Source organism: Salmo salar, chromosome ssa01 (assembly GCF_905237065.1).
Source record: "Salmo salar chromosome ssa01, Ssal_v3.1, whole genome shotgun sequence".
Classification (NCBI taxonomy): Eukaryota; Metazoa; Chordata; class Actinopteri; order Salmoniformes; family Salmonidae; genus Salmo; species Salmo salar.
Window position 1 is genome coordinate 4,765,859 of NC_059442.1, and position 17,166 is coordinate 4,783,024.

General features: G+C 43.7%; 1 pseudogene; it reads right to left on the bottom strand.

Annotated features, from left to right (window-relative positions):
- Positions 1-4,824: 4,824 nt before the first annotated feature.
- Positions 4,825-17,166, bottom strand: part of LOC106590074 (thyroid receptor-interacting protein 11-like) — a 48,752-nt pseudogene continuing 36,410 nt past the window's right edge.

Sequence of the window (17,166 nt, forward strand, 5' to 3'; positions counted from 1 at the left end):
AAACAAATCTCTCAACAACTTTAGATAAGGTGCTGAGGGTTGACACAGGCCTGTAGTTTCCTACATTTGTTTTACTGCTCTTCTTGTAGAGAGGAACCACCCCTGGCTGTTTTGAGATCATCTGGAAATGCACCACTACTAAAAGTTACGACATCGACTCAATCCATGGCATTTCTACCTGCAACTTTCCACAACGTTTAGTGGCTGAATGTGTCCCAGCAGAGCATTAGAAGATAAATGAGTTACATATGTCCAAGTGCAGAATATTCAGACACTTTGAAATGGAAGTTAGGTAACTTTTCTGATATGCATAGGAGTTGCAGCGTATACAGAGGCTAGTGGTTCTGAGTTGCAGTGTATATGGAGGCTAGAGGTCCCGTGTGGCTCAGTTGGTAGAGCATGGTGTTTGCAACACCAGGGTTGTGGGTTCCATTCCCACGGGGGACCAGTACGGAAATGTATGAAATGTATGCATTCACTACTGTAAGTTGCTCTGGATAAGAGCGTCTGCTAAATGACTCCAATGTAAATGTAGTGGTTCTGAGTTGCAGCGTATACGGAGGCTAGTGGTTCTGAGTTGCAGCGTATACGGAGGCTAGTGGTTCTGAGTTGCAGCGTATACGGAGGCTAGTGGTTCTGAGTTGCAGCATATACAGAGGCTAGTGGTTCTGAGTTGCAGCGTATACAGAGGCTAGTGGTTCTGAGTTGCAGCGTATACAGAGGCTAGTGGTTCTGAGTTGCAGCGTATACAGAGGCTAGTGGTTCTGAGTTGCAGCGTATACAGAGGCTAGTGGTTCTGAGTTGCAGCGTATACAGAGGCTAGTGGTTCTTTGCTGAACATTGTTGGTCAAGGTGGAAAATGGTGCAAATTCATGAAGAATATCAAAATAATAAATCACTGGGTCTCTTAGGTATACGCTCTTGGGGCGGCAGGTAACCTAGTGGTTAGAGAGGTAGGTGGTCTAGTGGTTATAGGTAGGTAGTCTAGTGGTTAGAGCAGGTAGCCTAGTGGTTAGAATGTTGGGCCAGTAACTGAAAAGTTGTTAGATCGAATCCCTGACCTGACAAGGTTAAAAAAAATCTGTCGTTCTGCCCCTGAACAAGGCTACTGTTCCTAGGCCATCATTGTAAATAAGAATTTGTTCTTAACTGACTTGCCTAGTTAAATAAAAAAAATGCGTCCCAAAAGGCTCCCGATTCCCTATATAGTTCACTACTTTTGGCCGGAACCCTATGGGCCCTGATCAAAAGTAGGGCACTATTGTGAGGGGAAAATGTTGTTTGTGCTTTTCTAATAACCAAATTGAACTGGGTTCATGCAAGTGACTGATTGATTGTGCCTGGGGTGGAATCCTCACTATCAGTATAAGCAATTTAGCAGTACGCCCAGAACATTGCTTTGAGAACTGAAAAAGGGGTTCTCTCAGTTTCAAGGTCTCAGCTTGGAGAGAAAAAGCCTCGTGAGGTATATTGGTCAGTCACATGCAGGAACCAAACGTTAATAAATTCATTATGAATCATGTAAATCGTGCAAATTTTAACTATAAGAGAACTAACGGGACTGCCCTGGCAGAGCTCCAGACCGACGTGCACTATGGTGCATTAAGTTTGTTGGAACCTCACCAGCTTCCTCATAATAATAATGAATTCAATATTGACTTCAGGTGTCCCTGGTGGTAATATTCACTATGTACAGAGAATAGGGTGTAATTTGAGACACAGCCACTAGGTTAAACTCAAACGGAGCAGACAACCTATGTGATTGAGGGGTATAGTAATACCTTTATTTTTATCATAACAACCAACAAAAGAAAGTCACTGGTCCTTATCACGATGATCAGAGTCTCAGTTTTAGGGTTTTCTAATCATCCATTAAGAATTTCGAACTTCAGTCTGAGCATCTTTAACACATGTTAAGGAGTACATGAATATATGTTAATATATATTTTAGTCTATTTACCTTCGAGAAAGCATCTGTGACATTCATTTGGCAGTAGTCGATTGTGGAGGACATTCGTACAAAAATGTAGAGCTAACTTTACAGAGTGGGCAAGACATCACGTAAACCTTTTTAATGTGCAGTTTTTGTTATGTTTTTACAACTTTGTAAATATATATTTATATTTCTTAATTTACAAACCAAAATCATACAGTATACCTATCTGAACAGAAAAATTGGTAGGCACTTAAGGTAGTTCTGAAAGTACTGTCTTATATTTCATATTTATAGACACCCATGTACGCACATACATACACATATACAGTACCAGTCAAAAGTTTGGACACCTACTCATTCCAGGTTTTTTAACTTTTTACTATTTTCTACATTGTACAATAATAGTGAAGACATCAAAACTATGAAATAACACATATGGAATCATTTAGTAACCAAAAAAGTGGTAAACAAATGAAAATATATTTTATAATTGAGATTCTTCAAAGTAGCCACCCTTTGCCTTGATGACAGCTTTGCACACTTTTGGCATTCTCTCAACCAGCTTCATGAGGTAGGCACCTGGAATGCATTTCAATTAACATGTGTGCCTTGTTAAAAGTTAATTTGTGGAATTTATTTTCTTCTCAATGCGTTTGAGCCAATCAGTTGGGTTGTTACAAGGTAGGTGTGGTATACAGAAGATAGCCCTATTTGGTAAAAGACCAAGTCCATATTATGGTAAGAACAGTTCAGATAAGCAAAGAGAAATGACAGTCCATCATTACTTTAAGACATGAAGGTATGTCAATCTGGAAAATAACTGTGAAAGTGTCTTCAAGTGCAGTCACAAAAACCATCAAGTGCTATGATGAAACTGGCTCTCATGAGGACCGCCACAGGAAAGGAAGACCCCGAGTTAACTCTGCTGCAGAGGATAAGTTCAATTAGAGTTACCAGCCTCAGAAATTGCAGCCCAAATGCTTCAGAGTTCAAGTAACAGAAACATCTCACCATCAACTGTTCAGAGGAGGCTGTGTGAATCAGGCCTTCATGGTCGAATTGCTGCAAAGAAACCACTACTAAAGGACACCAATAAGAAGAAGAGATTTGCTTGGGCCAAGAAACACGAGCAATGGACATTAGACCGTTGGAAATCTGTCCTTTGGTCTGATGAGTCCAAATTTGAGATTTTTGGTTAAAACCGCCATGTCTTTCTGAGACGCAGAGTAGGTGAACGGATGATTTCCACATGTGTGGTTCCCACCGTGAAGCATGGAGGAGGAGGTGTGATGGTGTGGGGGTGCTTTGCTGGTGACACTGTCAGTGATTTATTTAGAAGTCAAGGCACACTTAACCAGCATGGCTACCACAGCATTCTGCAGCGATACGCCATCCCATCTGGTTTGCGCTTAGTGCGACTATAATTTGTATTTCAACAGGACAATGACCCAACACACCTCCAGGCTGTGTAAGAGCCATTTGACCAAGAAAGAGAGTGATGGAGTGCTGCATCAGATGACCTGACCTCCACAATCACCCGACGTCAACACAATTGAAATGGTTAGGGGATGAGTTTTACCACAGAGAGAAGGAAAAGCAGCCAACAAGTGCTCAGCATATGTGGGAACTCCTTCAAAACTGTTGGAAAAGCATTCCAGGTGAAGTTGGTTGAGAGAACGCCAAGAGTGTGCCAAGCTGTCACCATGGCAAATGGTGGCTACTTTGAAGAATCTAAAAATGTAACTAATATTTTAATTTGTTTAACACTTTTTTTTGGGCTTACTACATGATTCCATATGTGTTATTTCATCGTTTTGATGGTCTTCACTATTATTCTACAATGTAGAAAAAAGTGAAAATAAAGACAAACCCTTGGTGGTGTTCTAAAACTTTTGACTGGTACTGTACACACACACACACACACACACACACACACACACACACACACACACACACACACACACACACACACACACACACACACACACACACACACACACATAATTGCACTGTATGTTTATAAGCAATAAGGTGCTAATTGGAACGGAACCATAGTCAAGCAATCTAATCAAACCACAGCCTGTTATTACCAGTTTTACCACAGTAATGCCGTGTGGCTAATCCGTGTGGCTAATCACCGTCTCTCTGTCTGGAAAACAGAAGATTTAGCAGAAATGTCTGGATGGTTTCACCAGATGCATAGAGCAGTCTCACATTAAATCTCTACAGCATTGCTGTTGCCAGGAAGCATCAGGCAAGCCTTGCATCAGATCAGACGAGTCTACGATCCAAATGGTACCCTATTTCCTACATAGTGCACTACCTTTGACCAGGCCCCGTAAGGTTCAGGTTAAAAGTAAGGATTAGGGTGCTATTTGGGCCAGAACCAGAGTTTAGGCTTATGGCTAAAATTCAATTAAAATAATACAAAACTTATATACCTACATCTCCAATTGTCCAAACAGTGATGTTATAGTACAGCTGAGATGTTCTCCCTCACGTTATAATGCACGGCTATAAAACAGGAGGCTGTGCCAGATACTGTGCCAGAAAAGGTTACACAGACTGAGTGAATGGGAGTCCTGATCGTCTCCTTAATATAGCCAATGGAATGGATCCTTCTTTAGTAAATAATACATTTAAAAAAAGACTATTTCAACCCCTTTCTAAAAAATTTTTTTAAAAAATAATATAAAAAAGGACAACAAACTGCCAGTGAATCAGAGAGGGTGACATGTCCTGCTGTGTGGAGGAAGTTAGTGACTTCACTGAGTGACTGTTGGAAGAAAGGAGCACAGTAATAACGGTCCTCCTCCATCTCAGTCTATGAAGTGTCTACGTTCCTCCTGATTGGATGAGGAGCTCTGATTGACAGGCCGCGGCTCCAATCACTGCTTGAGTAAGTCTTTGAGCACCTGCCCTTCGTTCTCGGCAGAGACAGGCAGAGGCGTGAAGGTGGGAAGGTTGTCTGAGATAGGTTTCATCAGGAGGTGGTGTCCTCCCGACCCACTGGAACTATCACTCCCATGATGCATCAGTGGCACGGTCGCAGAGCGGGAGCTAGGAAAGAGTTGGTCTCCCCTGCTGCTCCCTGCCGGCTGCCGCCCTCCTAGGAGAAATCAGAGGTCAGAGATTAGAGGTTAGAGGTCAGATGAAGCTGGAGGTGACAGGTTGAGATGGCAGTAGAGCTCTGCTACCCGACCAAAGCCTGACGGGCTGGCCCTAACATCGGTAATGACCACATTACTTCACCCTGGAACAATATTCCCATGACCACATTACCTCACCCTGGAACAATATTCCCATGACAACATGACCTCACCCTGGAACAATATTCCCATGACAGCATTACTTCACCCTGGAACTATATTACCATGACAGCATTACTTCACCCTGGAACAATATTACCATGACAGCATTACTTCACCCTGGAACAATATTCCCATGACAACATTACTTCACCCTGGAACAATATTCCCATGACAACATTACTTCACCCTGGAACAATATTACCATGACAACATTACTTCACCCTGGAACAATATTCCCATGACAACATTACTTCACCCTGGAACAATATTCCCATGACAACATTACTTCACCCTGGAACAATATTACCATGACAGCATTACTTCACCCTGGAACAATATTCCCATGACAACATTACTTCACCCTGGAACAATATTCCCATGACAACATTACTTCACCCTGGAACAATATTCCCATGACAACATTACTTCACCCTGGAACAATATTACCATGACAACATTACTTCACCCTGGAACAATATTCCCATGACAACATTACTTCACCCTGGAACAATATTACCATGACAACATTACTTCACCCTGGAACAATATTCCCATGACAACATTACTTCACCCTGGAACAATATTACCATGACAGCATTACTTCACCCTGGAACAATATTACCATGACAGCATTACTTCACCCTGGAACAATATTACCATGACAACATTACTTCACCCTGGAACAATATTACCATGACAACATTACTTCACCCTGGAACAATATTACCATGACAGCATTACTTCACCCTGGAACAATATTCCCATGACAACATTACTTCACCCTGGAACAATATTCCCATGACAACATTACTTCACCCTGGAACAATATTACCATGACAGCATTACTTCACCCTGGAACAATATTACCATGACAGCATTACTTCCCCTGGAACAATGTTACCATGACAACATTACCTTCCCTGGTTATTACCCACTGACGCTTACTTCACCCTGGAACACCATGACGGCATACTTCACTGAAATATTACATGACAGCATTACTCACTGGAACAATTCGACAACATGAATCACCCTGGAACAATATTACCACTACAGCATTACTTCATCTCAGTGAAAAACTAGAAGAAATTAAGTCAAATTGTATTTGTCACATGCTTCGTAAACGACAGGTGCAGACTAACATGCTGACTAGAAAGGGAAAGGGGGATACCTAGTCAGTGGTACAACAGAATGCCTTCAACTGAAATGTGTCTTCCTCATTTAACCCAACCCCTCTGAATCAGAGAGGTGCGGGGGGCTGCCTTAATCGACATCCACATATTCAGACCGGGCGCGCGCGCATTGATTTTTGTCCACGCACACCAGATGCAAATCAGGACACGCAGGTTGAAATATCAAAACGAACTCTGAACCAACTATATTAATTTGGGGACAGATCGAAAAGCATGAAACATTTATGGAAATGTAATTTAATTTGTCCTGGGATAAACATTGGGTTGTTATTTTACCTGAAATGCACAAGGTCCTCTACTTGACAATTAATCCCCAGATAAAAGGGTAAACAGAGTTTGTTTCTAGTCATCTCTCCTCCTTCGGGCTTCTTCTTCTTCTTCGTTGGACTTTACATGGCGGTTGGCAACCAACTGGACTGGAGTGTGGACCTCAGTTCATCTTTCAATCACCCACGTGGGTATATGCTCCTAACAACCAATGAGATGGAAGAGGCGGGACTTGCAGTGTATCAAGGGTCACAAATAGAATCAAGTTCTATATTAGCGCCTGGCTACGCAGAAGCTCGTTGACGCGCGCAAGCCGATTGGATGAAATGATTGAATAACATGTATGTGTACGTTTATTTCGCAACGCTCGCAACGCTTGGTGTGGTCAGCATGTAACAGTGAAATACTGACTTACAGGTCCTTCCCATCAACGCAGAGAGAAAGAAAATGGAGAACTAATAGAAAAGCCATAATAACGTAATTTCCGGACTATTGAGCGCACCTGAATATAAGCCGCATCCACTGAATTACTTTTTTTTTTAACATAAATAAGCCGCACATGTCTATAAGCCACAGGTGCCTACCGGTACATTGAAACAAATGAACTTTACACAGGCTTTAAGGAAACACGGCTTGTAACAAAAATAAATAGGCTTTAACGAAACACGGCTTGTAACAAAAAAAAATAATTTGCAGTAAACAGTAGCCTACCAAGAAAGTCATTGGTCACCATCTTCCTTCTCCTGTGCACTGAAACCACTGAAGTCCTCTCCTTTGGTGTCGGAGTTGAATAGCCTCAGAATTGCTTCATCCGATATTGGATCGTTTTCATTGTCGCTCTCATCACTTTCATCCGGAGGCAAAACCCCGCTGAGCCCTCTTCAACATGCAGCAGTCCAGCCTTTCGAAACCCGTTGATGATAGTGGATTTTTTGACAATGCTCCACGCTGTCAGGACCCACTGGCAGACTTGACCATAAGTTGCTCTTCGCATGCGGCCCGTTTTAGTGAAGGATTTCTCCCCACTTGTCATCCAAGCCTCCCGCTGAATACAGAGCGCCACCTTAAATGCACGATTTACACTGATGTCGAGTGGCTGCAAATACTTTGTTGTACCCCCAGGAATCAAGGTGACAAAATGACTACCGTAATCAGAATGATGGGAAGTTTGAGAGCGCTTGATTTAATCTAAACAGTAAACAAAAAATATGTTTGACCTTAACCTGTTCGGCAATTTCATTGGTCTAATGAAAGCTTCATGCCGGCAAAAAACTGCGCACGTCACAGAATGTGGTTTTTTTGTGAAAAAAACTTGAAAGTGGGAAAAATCCATATATTAGCCGCGTCGTTGTTTAAGCCGCGACGTTCAAAGCCTGGGAAAAAAGTTGCGGCTTATAGTCCGGAAATTACGGCAATAATAAATACACAAAGAGTAACGATAACTTGGCTATATACAGTTGAAGTCAGAAGTTTACATACACCTTAGCCAAATACATTTAAACTCAGTTTTTCACAATCCCTGACATTTAACCCTAGTAAAAAGTCCCTGTCTTAGGTCAGTTAGGATCACCACTTTATTTTAAGAAGGTGAAATGTCATAATAATAGTAGAGAGAATTATTTATTTCAGCTTTTATTTCTTTCATCACATTCCCAGTGGGTCAGAAGTTTACATACACTCAATTAGTATTTGGTAGCATTGACTTTAAATTCTTTAACTTGGGTCAAATGTTTTGGGTAGCCTTCCACAAGCTTCCCACAATAAGTTGGGTGAATTTTGTGATGGCCACTCCAATACCTTGACTTTGTAGTCCTTAAGCCATTTTGCCACAACTTTGGAAGTATGCTTGGGGTCATCGTCCAATTGGAAGACCCATTTGCGACCAAGCTTTAACTTCCTGACTGATGTCTTGAGATGTTGCTTCAATATATCCACATCATTTTCCTGCCTCATGATGCCATCTATTTTGTGAAGTGCACCAGTCCCTCCTGCAGCAAAGCACCCCCACAACATGATGCTACCACCCCCGTGCTTCACGGATGGGATGGTGTTCTTTGGCTTGCAAGCCTCCCCCTTTTCCCTCCAAACATAACGATGGTCATTATGACCAAACAGTTATATTTTTGTTTCATCAGACCAGAGGACATTTCTCCAAAAAATACGATCTTTGTCCCCATTGCAAACTGCACATTTTTTATGGTGGGTTTGGAACAGTGGCTTTTTCCTTACTGAGTGGCCTTTCAAGTTATTGTCGATATGTAGATATAGATACTTTTGTACCGGTTTCCTCCAGCATCTTCACAATGTCCTTTGCTGATGTTCTGGGATTGATTTGCACTTTTCGCACCCAAGTACGTTAATCTCTAGGAGACAGAATACGTCTCCTTCCTGAGTGGTATGACAGCTGCGTGGTCCCATGGTGTTTATACTTGCGTACTATTGTTTGTACAGATGAACGTGGCACCTTCAGGCGTTTGGAAATTGCTCCCAAGGATGAACCAGACTTGTGGAGGTCTACAATTGTTTTTCTGAGGTCTTGGCTGATATCTTTTGATTTTCCCATGATGTCAAGCAAAGAGGCACGAAGTTTGAAGGTAGGCCTTGAAATACATCCACAGGTACACCTCCAATTGACTCAAATGATGTCAATTAGCCTATGAGAAGCTTCTAAAGCCATGACATAATTTTCTGGAATTTTCCAAGCTGTTTAAAGGCACAGTCAACTTAGTGTATGTAAACTTCTGACCCACTGGAATTGTGACACAGTGAATTATAAGTGAAATAATCTGTCTGTAAACAATTGTTGGAAAAATTACTTGTGTCATGCACGAAGTAGATGTCCTAACCGACTTGCCAAAACTATAGTTTGTTAACAACAAATATGTGGAGTGGTTGAAGAACGAGTTTTAATGACTCCAACCTAAGATAATGTAAACTTCCAACTTCAACTGTACATGTGCTACCAGTACCGAGTCGATGTGCAGGGGTACGAGGTAATTGAGCTAGATATGTACATTTAACTAGGAATAAGATTACAGATAATAAACAGTAGCAGTAGTGCCTTCAAAGTATACACAACACTTGACTTTTTCCACAGCCTGAATTTAAAATTGATTAAATTAAACTGGCCTACTACACACAATACCCCATAATGTCAAAGTGGAATTATATTTTACAGAATATTTACAAATTAATTAAAAATGAAAAGCTGAAATGTATGGAATCAATAAGCATTCAACCCCCTTTGTTATGGCCTAAATAAGTTCAGGAGTAAAAAAAATTGCTAAAACAAGTCACATAAATTGCATGGACTCTGTGTGCAATAATAGTAATAATCAACGTGATGGTTGAATGTCTACCTCATACAAGCATGGTGAAGTTATTAATTACACTTTGGATGGTGTATCAATGCACCCAGTCACTACAAAGATACAGGCGTCCTTCCTAACTCAGTTGCCGGAGAGGAAGGAAACCGCTCAGGGATTTCACCATGAGGCCAATGGTGACTTTAAAACAGTTAACAGAGTCCCCTGTAACGTCTCGTTGATTAAATGAGAACGTGTTCTCAGTCAACTTACCTGGTAAAACATGGGTTGAAAAACTATATTAAAAATATATAATAATAGGTGAAAACTGAGGATGGATCAACAACATTGTAGTTACTCCACAAAACTAACCTAAATGACAGAGTGAAAAGAAGGAGCCTGTACAGAATACAAATATAAATATTCCAAAACATGCATCTCTTCCCTGTGGCTCAGTTGGTAGAGCATGGTGTGTGCAATGCCAGGGTTGTGGGTTCGATTCCCATGGGGGGCCAGTACAAAAGAAAAAATAATAATTAAATGTATGAAATGTCTGCATTCACTACTGTAAGTCGCTCTGGATAAGAGCGTCTGCTAAATGACTAAAATGTCAAATGTAAAATGTAATGCATCCTATTTCCAACAAGGCACTAGAGTAAAACTGCAAAAAATGTGTCACAGCAAATTCACTTTTTTCCCCCTGAATACAAGGTGTTATGTTTAGGGTAAATCCAATGCAACACATTACTGAGTACCACTCTCCATATTTTCAAGCATAGTGGTGGCTGCATCATGTTATGGGTATGCTTGTAATAGATAAGGACTGGGGAGTTTTTCAGGATAAAAAAAACCCGAAATGGAGCTAAGCACAGGCAAAACCCTAGAGGAAAACCTGGTTCAGTCTGCTTTCCACCAGTCACTGAGATGAATTCACCTTTCAGCAGGATAATAACCTAAAACACAAGGCCACATCTACACTGGAGTTGCTCACCAAGAAGACAGTGAATGTTGCTGAGTGTTCGAGTTACAGTTTTGTCTTAAATCTATGGCAAGACGTGAAAATCCAATTTGACAGAGCTTGAAGAATTTTGAAAATAATAAATGGGCAAATATTGTACTATCCAGGTGTGCAAAGCTCTTAGAAACTTACCCAGAAAGACTCACAGCTGTAATCGCTGTCAAAGGTGCTTCTAAAAAGTATTGACTCAGGGGTATGAATACTTATGTAAAAAATTATATTTCTGCATTTTATTTTTAATACATTTGCAAAAAAAATCATTATGGTATTGTGGTTAGATGGATGAGAAAACTAAATATATTTAATCTATTTTGAATTGAAGCTTTTAACAACAAAATTAATGTGGAATAAGTGAAGGGGTGTGAATTCTTTCTGAAGGCCCGAATCAGAGTGTGGGTCTGTGTAGGTCTATGATGGTGTGTGTGTAGATCTTTGTGGGTGTGTAGGTTTGTGTGTGTGTGTGTGTGTGTGTGTGTGTGTGTGTGTAGGTCTGTGACTGTGTGTGTGTGTGTGTGTGTGTGTGTGTGTGTGTGTGTGTGTGTGTGTGTGTGTGTGTGTGTGTGTGTGTGTGTGTGTGTGTGTGTGTGTGTGTGTGTGTGTTAGGTCTGTGTGTGTGTGTGTGCGTGTAGGTCTGTGTGTGTGTGTAGGTCTGTGAGTGTGTGTGTGTGTAGGTCTGTGTGTGTGTGTAGGTGTGTGTGTGTAGGTCTGTGCGTGTGTGTTTAGGTCTGTGAGTGTGTGTGTGTAGGTTTGTGTGTGTGTGTGTGTGTGTGTGTGTGTGTGTGTGTGTGTGTGTGTGTGTGTGTGTGTGTGTGTGTGTGTGTGTAGGTGTGTGTGTGTGTGTGTGTAGGTGTGTGTGTGTGTGTGTGTGTAGGTGTGTGTGTGTGTGTGTGTCTGTGTAGGTCTGTGTGTGTGTGTGTGTGTGTGTGTGTCTGTGTGTGTGTGTGTGTGTGTGTAGGTCTGTGGTGTGTGTGTGTGTGTGTGTGTCTGTGTGTGTGTGTGTGTGTGTGTGTGTGTGTGTGTGTGTGTGTGTGTGTGTGTGTGTGTGTGTGTGTGTGTGTGTGTGTGTGTGTGTGTGTGTGTGTGTGTAGGTCTGTGTGTGTGTGTGTGTGTGTGTGTGTGTGTGTGTGTGTGTGTGTGTGTGTGTGTGTGTGTGTGTGTGTGTGTGTGTGTGTGTGTGTGTGTGTGTGTGTGTAGGTCTGTGTGTGTGTGTGTGTGTGCGTGTAGGTCTCTGTGTGTGTGTGTAGGTCTGTGTGTGTGTGTGTGTGTGTGTGTGTGTGTGTGTGTAGGTCTGTGTGTGTGTGTAGGTGTTTGTGTGTAGGTCTGTGAGTGTGTGTTTAGGTCTGTGAGTGTGTGTGTGTAGGTTTGTGTGTGTGTGTGTGTGTGTGTGTGTGTGTGTGTGTGTGTGTGTGTGTGTGTGTGTGTGTGTGTGTGTGTGTGTGTGTGTGTGTGTGTGTGTGTGTGTGTGTGTGTGTGTGTGTGTAGGTGTGTGTGTGTGTGTGTGTGTGTGTGTGTGTGTAGGTCTGTGTGTGTGTGTGTGTGTGTGTAGGTCTGTGTGTGTGTGTGTGTGTAGGTCTGTGAGTGTGTGTGTGTGTGTGTGTGTAGGTCTGTGTGTGTGTGTGTGTGTGTGTGTGTGTGTGTGTGTGTGTGTGTGTGTGTGTGTGTGTGTGTGTGTGTAGGTCTGTGTGTGTGTGTGTGTGTGTGTGTGTGTGTGTGTGTGTGTGTGTGTGTGTGTGTGTGTGTGTGTGTGTGTGTGTGTGTAGGTCTGTGTGTGTGTGTGTGCAGGTCTGTGAGTGTGTGTGTGTGTGTGTGTGTGTGTGTGTGTGTGTGTGTGTAGGTTGTGTGTGTGTGTGTGTGTGTGTGTGTGTGTAGGTCTGTGAGTGTGTGTGTGTAGGTCTGTGAGTGTGTGTGTGTGTGTGTGTGTGTGTGTGTGTGTGTGTGTGTGTGTGTGTGTGTGTGTGTGTGTGTGTGTGTGTGTGTGTGTGTGTGTGTGTGTGTGTGTGTGTGTGTGTGTGTAGGTGTGTGTGTGTGTGTGTAGGTCTGTGTGTGTGTGTGTGTGTGTGTGTGTGTGTGTGTGTGTGTGTGTAGGTCTGTGTGTGTGTGTGTGTGTGTGTGTGTGTGTGTGTGTGTGTGTGTGTGTGTGTGTGTGTGTGTGTGTGTGTGTGTGTGTGTGTGTGTGTGTGTGTGTGTGTGTGTAGGTCTGTAGGTCTGTGAGTGTGTGTGTGTAGGTCTATGAGTGTGTGTAGGTCTGTGTGTGTGTGTGTGTGTGTGTGTAGGTCTGTGTGTGTGTGTGTGTGTGTGTGGGTCGGTGTGTGTGTAGGTCGGTGTGTGTGTGTGTGTGTGTGTGTGTAGGTCTGTGTAGTTCTGTGAGTGTGTGTGCGTAGGTCTGTGAGTGTGTGTGTGTAGGTCTGTGTGTGTGTGTGTGTGTGTGTGTGTGTGTGTGTGTGTGTGTGTGTGTGTGTGTGTGTGTGTGTGTGTGTGTGTAGGTCTGTGTGTGTGTGTAGGTCGGTGTGTGTGTGTAGGTCTGTGTGTGTGTGTGTGTGTGTAGGTCTGTGTGTGTGTGTGTGTAGGTCTGTGTGTGTGTGTAGGTTGGTGTGTGTGTGTGTAGATCTGTGAGTGTGTGTGTGTAGGTCTGTGAGTGTGTGTGTAGGTCGTGTGTGTGTGTGTGTGTGTATGTCTGTGTGTGTGTGTGTGTGTAGGTCTGTGAGTGTGTGTGTGTGTGTAGGTCTGTGAGTGTGTGTGTAGGTCGGTGTGTGTGTGTGTGTGTGTGTGTGTGTATGTCTGTGAGTGTGTGTGTAGGTCTGTGTGTGTGTGTGTCTGTGAGTGTGTGTGTGTGTGTGTGTGTGTGTGTGTGTGTGTGTGTGTGTGTGTGTGTGTGTGCGTAGGTCGTGTGTGTGTGTGTGTGTGTGTGTGTGTGTGTGTATGTATGTGTGTGCGTAGGTCTGTGAGTGTGTGTGTGTAGGTCTGTGTGTGTGTGTGTGTGTGTGTGTGTGTGTGTGAGTGTGTGTGTGTGTGTGTGTAGGTCTGTGAGTGAGTGTGAGTGTGTGTGTAGGTCGGTGTGTGTGTAGGTCTGTGTGTGTGTAGGTCATGTGTGTGTGTGTGTGTGTGTGTGTGTGTGTGTGTGTGTGTGTGTGTGTGTGTGTGTAGGTCTGTGTGTGTGTGTGTGTGTAGGTCTGTGTGTGTGTGTGTGTAGGTCTGTGAGTGTGTGTGTGTAGGTCTGTGAGTGTGTGTGTGTGTGTGTGTGTGTGTGTGTGTGTGTGTGTGTGTGTGTGTGTGTGTGTGTGTGTGTGTGTGTGTGTGTGTGTGTGTGCGCGTCGGTGTGTGTGTGTGTGTGTGTGTGTGTGTGTGTGTGTGTGTGTGTGTGTGTGTGTGTGTGTGTGTGTGTGTGTGTGTGTGTGTGTGTGTAGGTCTGTGAGTGTGTGTGTGTGTGTGTAGGTGTGTGTGTGTGTGTAGGTGTGCAGGTGTGTGTGTGTGTGTGTAGGTGTGTGTGTGTGTAGGTGTGTGTGTGAGGTGTGTGTGTGTGTGTGTGTGTGTGTGTGTGTAGGTCTGTGAGTGAGTGTGTGTGTGTGTGTGTGTGTGTGTGTGTGTGTGTGTGTGTGTGTGTGTGTGTGTGTGTGTGTGTGTGTGTGTGTGTGTGTGTGTAGGTGTGTGTGTGTGTGTGTGTGTAGGTGTGTAGGTGTGTAGGTGTGTGTGTGTAGGTGTGTGTGTGTGTGTGTGTGTGTGTGTGTGTGTAGGTGTGTGTGTGTGTGTGTGTAGGTGTGTGTGTGAGAGTGTGTGTGTGTGTACTCACGGTGTTGATTCCACCCTGTCCTGCGCCAGCCCTCTGTGGTGTGTTGGGGTCACGCTGTACGGTTTTACCCCCAACCAGCCGGACAGCCAGCCTCCAACACCACGACCCCCCCTCCTCCTCCAACATCTACAGGGACACAGGTCAGAGGTGACAATCAGTCAGGGCCAGAGAGAGATGCCAACCCGCTCAGGGATATAGATTACGGCCAGCTCTACGCTGAGTTAAAATGACATATTGTACAAGTCAAAAACCCCTCACATCTGCAAGACAGACAAGTTAAAACTCTCCCAGGTTAGGGGGTCTATTTGTCTGGGAGGTGGATGTGGGGGAGGGGGGGGGAGCTGGACTCTGACCAGGTCAAAAGGTCACTGATGAATAGGCTCAGTGGTAAACGTAAACCAGGGAAGAATATATTTTTCTTCAGGGGATCTAAAGACGCCTACAGACACCCTGTGTAATACTTACTGAACGAATGGTCCAAAACACTGTTAACAAACAATGGCAAGAGGAGGGGAAACTAAGAATTTTACTCTACACTGGCGACCTGAACTACAAAACAAAACAAACTAAGAAATGCTGGGAAGCTGCAAATGGAAGGGAGAGGGATTGTATGGGGGGAAGGGGGCTTCCCCACTGAGGCCCATTCCGAAAACAGGGTCGGTTTTGTGGAACATTTAAAGTTGCAAACACAACTCAAGTGGAACATTTCAATCGTATGAAGGAGACATGAGATCCAAGGCCAAAGGAGAGATGAGAGCCAATGGGTAAAAAGGAGAGATGAGAGCCAATGGGGAAAAAGGAGAGATGAGAGCCAATGGAAAAGGAGAGATGAGAGCCAATGGAAAAAGGAGAGATGAGAGCCAATGGGGAAAAAGGAGAGATGGCGAGATGAGAGCCAATGGGGAAAAAGGAGAGATGGAGAGATGAGAGCCAATGGGAAAAAGGAGAGATGAGAGCCAATGGAAAAAAGGAGAGATGAGAGCCAATGGAAAAGGAGAGATGGCGAGATGAGAGCCAATGGGAAAAGGAGAGATGGAGAGATGAGAGCCAATGGTAAAAGGAGAGATGGAGAGATGAGAGCCAATGGGAAAAGGAGAGATGGAGAGATGAGAGCCAATGGTAAAAGGAGAGATGGAGAGATGAGAGCCAATGGGAAAAGGAGAGATGGAGAGATGAGAGCCAATGGGAAAAAGGAGAGATGAGAGCCAATGGGAAAAGGAGAGATGGAGAGATGAGAGCCAATGGAAAAAGGAGAGATGAGAGCCAATGGGAAAATGAGAGATGGAGAGCCAATGGGAAAAAAGGAGAGATGAGAGCCAATGGAAAAGGAGAGATGAGAGCCAATGGGAAAAGGAGAGATGAGAGCCAATGGGAAAAGGAGAGATGGAGAGATGAGAGCCAATGGGAAAAGGAGAGATGGAGAGATGAGAGCCAATGGTAAAAGGAGAGATGGAGAGCCAATGGGAAAAAAGGAGAGATGAGAGCCAATGGAAAAAGGAGAGATGAGAGCCAATGGGAAAAGGAGAGATGGAGAGATGAGAGCCAATGGGAAAAGGAGAGATGGAGAGCCAATGGGAAAAGGAGAGATGAGAGCCAATGGGAAAAGGAGAGATGAGAGCCAATGGGAAAAGGAGAGATGGAGCGATGAGAGCCAATGGGAAAAGGAGAGATGGAGAGCCAAGGGGAAAAGGAGAGATGAGAGCCAATGGGAAAAGAAGAGATGAGAGCCAATGGGAAAAGGAGAGATGAGAGCCAATGGGAAAAGGAGAGATGGAGAGATGAGAGCCAATGGGAAAAGGAGAGATGGAGAGCCAAAGGGAAAAGGAGAGATGAGAGCCAATGGGAAAAGGAGAGATGGAGAGATGAGAGCCAATGGGAAAAGGAGAGATGAGAGCCAATGGGAAAAGGAGAGATGAGAGCCAATGGGAAAAGGAGAGATGAGAGCCAATGGGAAAAGGAGAGATGGAGAGATGAGAGCCAATGGGAAAAGGAGAGATGGAGAGATGAGAGCCAATGGGAAAAGGAGAGATGAGAGCCAATGGGAAAAGGAGAGATGGAGAGATGAGAGCCAATGGAAAAAGTGGGAGAAAAAAAAGAAAATAGAGATGAAGGAATCTCAGGAGTTAAAACGAGTCTTCAGAGAGGATCACATTTACTCCTCATCCTACTCCTTCAATCTGGTTTCCTAAGGCCGCAGCTAGTATTGGGAAATAGACTGTGTCTGTCTGTGTGTGTCTGTGTGTGTTTGTGTATTGGGTAATACATTTTAAATAGTTGGCTGTGGTCCCACAGGGTCCAGCCAGCGGCAGCTCTCTAGCTCTGGAGGAGGAAATGCTTTCTAAGCGGTTG